This window comes from Stenella coeruleoalba (assembly GCF_951394435.1).
Source record: "Stenella coeruleoalba genome assembly, chromosome: 12".
Lineage (NCBI taxonomy): Eukaryota > Metazoa > Chordata > Mammalia > Artiodactyla > Delphinidae > Stenella > Stenella coeruleoalba.
In genome coordinates this window covers 70,754,228-70,759,891 of record NC_137158.1, presented here as the reverse complement: position 1 = coordinate 70,759,891, position 5,664 = coordinate 70,754,228, and the positions used below count along the sequence as shown (strand labels likewise).

Here is a 5,664-nt window from a genome sequence, read left to right as displayed (position 1 = left end):
GCAAGGTTGGATCTTAGCATCCAATTCATTTCCTTAGGGAACACCTGCCTGGGGATAGTTCTGTCCACTTCATGGGCTTCTCCTGGGGTCTCCCCTCTATGGCTTGGTACCTTCTAATATCTGAGTGAATTCGGTGGTTCCAGGGCAAGCAGAGGAAACACCAAGAAAAGACTTGAACTTCTACAAAGACAGCTGATCATACAACTCTCCTTGTCAGCTTCTGATATTAATGGGCACTTCATCTCTCTCTGCACCTCTGATTTCTGTCTACAAAATTTGAGGAGCATTCTTTCCCTATCAGAATGATGAGTACTTAAAATAAATTTCTGTCATATCTTAGAAACTGTTTGCTAAAATTAATGTCAGTAATAGATATTCAGCAGTTCAGTGAAGGCACCTGAGGCATATGAGCCCTTCAGGTAAAGGGCCCATAAAAGTGTCTTTCAAAGATGCATACATAGAGAATAGACTTGAGGACAAGGCGAGGGGGAAGGGTAAACTGGGACGAAGTGAGAGAGTGGCATGGACATATATACACTACCAAACGTAAAATAGATAGCTAGTGGGAAGCAGCCGCATAGCACAGGGAGATCAGCTCGATCGATGCTTTGTGACCACCTAGAGGGGTGGGATAGGGAGGGTGGGAGAGAGACACAAGAGGGAGGAGATATGGGGATATATGTATATGTATAGCTGATTCACTTGGTTATAAAGCAGAAACTAACACACCATGGTAAAGCAATTATACTCCAATACAGATGTTAAAAGAAAAGTGTCTTTCAAATGTCCACATGGACTAATGACTATGAATGTGTGGATTTTATTCTGACTTGGAGTGTATAACAGCTATTTGTAGTGACCAGGGGCTCTGGTGTTTAGTGTAAATTACTTCTCTAGAACAAAAGAATTTGGGTTTCGTCTTAACCAGCAAAATCAATCCACAAGTGCTACCTTCTTGATAGCTGAAACACCCTGGCTTTCCAAAATGGTAGAAGTAGAAAATCCAGTATCAAACTATTTTGATTTAGTTTTATTCTGCTTTTATTCAGTCCTTTCCTCTTTTGAGTCTTGATTAGCCTTTAGTTCCTGTTCTGCCTATCTCTGTCAAGAGACGAGATAAACAACTAGAATAAAAATTGCTACTAGACTATATATTTAATTTTAACTCCGTATTTTCTTTCTTCATTTACGGACCAGGACTGTGAGAGCAAACGATGGATTAGGATCTTTGTTTTGAGGTTATTTTGTCAAGTGGATGGAGAGTTACTTTTTTCTAATTGTCCTTATGACTTGGAAAGCTGTACAGTGAGCAAGAGGTACAGGTTTCAAAGGGAACCATATTTTAATATCCCATTTCCTATTTAATACTAGTTCAGAATATTTCAGATCAAAGGAACAGAACTGATCCAAAGTGCTTTAAGAAAGAAAGAAAATAAAAAAAGATTTGGTCAGAAAAAAATTTTGGTCCCAAGCCAGGTTGTCCAGAGGTTCACCATGTCATCTGAACTTTTGCATTCTTTTTCTGTAATTTTCTCCCGTTGGCTCCCCCAGGTAGCTATAGCAGTTGTTAAAGAAAAAAATTATCCTGACACTTGTTACAACAGTAAGGCAGACATAGGACTATTGCAATAGGCTATTGTTATTATAGGGACTATAACAATGAGGTTCCGCAGTAGGGGAGAGAGATTGAGCTCAACTCTGAATACAACAAGGAAAACTAAGGATTGATAGCCAAGAAGCAAGGTGAGGGGGTCAGTGGATGGAAAATTACTAAGAGGAAACATCAGCGGAAAAGGGGATTCTGCCTAAACCTACCTGAGAGTATTCTTGCTTAAGGCAGACCAGGGTGATCACATATCACCTGCGAGATGGTGACAGATGAGAAATTTGGTTAGATATTGAGGGTGATCAAATAGTGAGGGTGAAGGAGTCTCTCTTGATAACCTGAATTTGCAGGATTCTTGCTAAAACTGAGTCTTGAGGAGATGTTCAAGACAGGGTCTAGTTGGGCTCAGAGAAGTCTGTCTAGAGTCTGGTCAAGAAAAGAGTCTTTGTCCCAGTTCCAAACTCCCTGTCCTCAAGGGACACCCAGTCATGGAAGAGAAGGGGCCCAAGTCCCAGCCTTCCCTGCGATGGTCCAGGGCACACTGACTGGACCATCCCAGGGTAAGTACTGCCCCCAGAAAATGAGGACACTCAAGTTAACTGAAAGCAATCAGAGCCCACCTCAAGAACTGGAGCGGGGCCGTTGTCACTCAAACTACACAGGGGATAGGTAAAGAAATTCAGGTAGTATTACAAGAAAGGAAGAGAAAAGATGCTGCTGGTCAGTAAACAACAGAAGTACTTGGCATCTCTCTGAGCACTGATGGCCTCGTAGCTCTCCGTAGGACAGTCAGTAGGACAGTCAGTGGTTAAACACCTATGCATATAAAGTCCCTAACACAGCATTTGGGTTATTTCACAGACACAGGCAAATATTCAATTCCTTTCTATGCTCTTCCGGCAACTCATAAATAATTGTGCATTTTTTAGAACTTTGGTCAAACTTAAACATACTGCCTATAATTTATGGAGCACAGGTTTCTCTGACCCCCAAATGTCCCCAAACTGGTATATTAGCATAATATTAACTGACTGCACTAAGGGACAATGTAAGGCAGAGCACATTCATTCCTTAGGTCTTCCTGACAACCAAATTCCCCTTTTCTCTGTAGCAGTCATGAATGTCTGAAGATGATCATGCTAGGGATGAAACATACCCAAAAGCTGCCCCTCCACAATAGGATCCTGTCACTTCTGCTTTTCTCAGTCACCTTTCACAAGTCTGCATTGCCCCTGGTCACAGAAAACTTTACTCCTAGAAACTCCCCTAAAGGCTCATAAGCACTAAGGGAATATTGGAAACATAATGGAGGTCATTGCATACTTTTAGCTGCAGCTTGTGACATTGTGAGAAACCCAATACCTGTATTTTGCAGACGGACTAGTTAGTATACAGTGGAGTACCTTAATCTGTTTGCAGTTCACTGGGTTTCCTACCCGTAAGGATTGGTGTCTTTCAACAATTCGGATAAATTTTCATTCACTATCCCTTAGCTATTGCCTCTTCCATTTTGTTTCTCTTACTTATCCCTGAAATTATATATAAGGTATACATTATATGTGTATATGTGTATATATATATATATCCTACCACTCCTATAATCCATAAGCACACATTATATATGTATATATATCACTCTTATCCTCCATAAGCATAGTAGTTATTTTGCTTTTCATAATTTGCTTCATTTTGTCTTTTTGGATCTATATTCTCTATTTTTTTTTAATTTTATTGATTGATTGATTTTTGGCTGCATTGGGTCTTTGTTTCTGTGTGCAGGCTTTCTCTAGTTGCAGCCAGCGGGGGCCACACTTCACTGTGGTGCGTGGGCTTCTCATTGCTGTGGCTTCCCTTTGCGGAGCACAGGCTCTAGGTGCGGGGGCTTCAGTAGTTGCAGCACGTGGGCTCAGTAGTTGTGGCTCACAGTCTCTAGAGCACAGGCTCAGCAGTTGTGGAGCACGGGCCCAGATGCTCCGCGGCATGTGGGATCTTCCTGGACTAGGGATCGACCCGTGACCCCTGCATTGGCAGGCAGATTCCTAACCACTGCGCCACCAGGGAAGTCCCTATATTCTCTATTTTTTCAGTTTTTATTTTTTTGTAAGTGAATGAGCAGGGCTCTCTTCCAATAAACCTTTATTTACAAAAACAGGCAATGGGGTTTTGGAACTGGATAGAGGTTGCACAACACTGCATATGCATTAAATACCACTGAATTATTCACTTTAAAATGGTTCGTTTTGTGACATGTGAATTTCATCTCAATAAATTCTTTTTAAAAAGCAAATAGGCAGTTGTTGGGATTTGGCTCACAAGCAGTAGTTTTCTGACACGTGACCAAGATCAACCTTTAATTCTTTGCTTCAACTCCTTCCAGGCAACCCTAATTTGCAGTTAGGTAACATCTACCTGCATACTTATGACAGGTCACTCACTACCCCACAAGGTAATTTTTTTTCACTTATGGACAGACCCTGATCCTACCTGGAGGGTTTTTTCATATACAAAATCTCCCTCCCTATGCCTTCTATCCACAGAGAGTTTACTTATGATTGTCTGCTTCACTAAAGGGACTCCACGCCAGGTTGATTTAAAGGATGAGTTCACTCTAACTGGAGAAATACTGAAGGGGGACATGCTTATATGCTAAAGCACCAGGCAAAGAGAAGTTGAATCCCTTAGTTAAATACACTCGACAGGATAGACTGACTTCTCACATACACACACATCTATCCATCATCAGCAGATTTTTATTAGATGGAAGATACCTAGGGTTGGCTCAAAGGAAAGTGGTGACAGTCGGCAAGCACTCCTCCACAGAGGAGAGGAGGCACCCCTGGCTGTGGACATGGGTACTTATGATATTGAGAGTCAGGGTCTCCTCCTTAACTTTGGCCACCCAGGAAGCTCTTCCCCTTGCCACTCAGTATCACCAGTGCTGGCCTGAAAGCGTCTGCAGTGAGCTAGTTCAACTTGGCTAGCAGTTCTTCCAGTTCTGGCTGGGCTTTGAACCTTCCCTTGAAGTCTTCTTCAGTGTGCTCCCTCACTGACAGTTTGACTCCTTCAGGAAGATTGTTTTGGATTATTTCCAGGAAAAGCTCTGCAAATGTAGCGCTCCAACCGCTGATCTGAACCACTCGCCCATGGGTGGTAAGAACTGAGTCCAGGAGCATTTTGCTGCCTTGGACCTGCAACTGCAATGCCTCCACGGTTTTGGTGGGCATCACATAACTTTCCTCAACTTTAATGGAGAGATGGTAGCAGAGGTTGTGAACATACCGGGCATAACTCTCTGCCAGGGCCATACATTTGCAGTCAGGTGAATGTTTCAAACCCCATATTCATAATCTGTCCCCAGATTAATGGGTCTCACTTCCACTTTTCCCCTCTTCTTCCTGGGCTGAGCAGGAAGCAAAAGAGAAAGAAACTCTTGTGCTTTAACTAGGTGCTCGTATCTTCCAATGCCATGCGTGGGTTGTGACCTGTAGTGCCGACTGATGCTCAGGAATGCCACCTGCAGAACAGAGGGGATTCTCTCCTGAGGTTCTGAACCTCAAGAGGGAAAAGGCTTGCTTAAAAATGGTGTCATTCCTCAGACACAGCACCTTTCCCAGAGCTCCATTCATCCTTTGCTGCTGCGCGGCCTGCAATTGTGCCAGCGGAAGATCGGCCCAAGTTGCCGCGACCGCTGGGCGTCTGAAAACACTCTATTTTTTCAGTTTTATCTTCCAGTTCACAGAGTTTCTTTCTCTTCAGCTCTATCTAACATGACATTTAATCTGTCCATAGGATTTTTAATTTTTTTTGTACATTTTAAATTTCTAAAAGTTCTATTTGATTCTTTTTCCTATTTGTTAGGGAGGTTTTTTTTTAATAGTCCTGTCTGCTCGAATTTTCAAGCTTATTTTGAATTGATTTAGACATATTCCATTTCATATTCAATTTATGATAATCCCAAAATCCCTGTGGGTCTGTTAGAGTGTCTCTTGTCCCACCTGTTCTCGTGGGACTGACTTCACATGCTTTGTGATTTTTGACTATCGGCAGCTCACTTTCCT

At 42.4% G+C, this 5,664-nt stretch overlaps 1 pseudogene across 1 annotated transcript; it reads right to left on the bottom strand.

Moving 5' to 3' along the window:
- Positions 1-4,346: 4,346 nt before the first annotated feature.
- On the bottom strand, positions 4,347-5,347 carry LOC307195029 (large ribosomal subunit protein mL48-like; annotated as a pseudogene). Its single transcript has one exon. The product of its transcript is annotated as a large ribosomal subunit protein mL48-like (transcript).
- Positions 5,348-5,664: the final 317 nt, after the last annotated feature.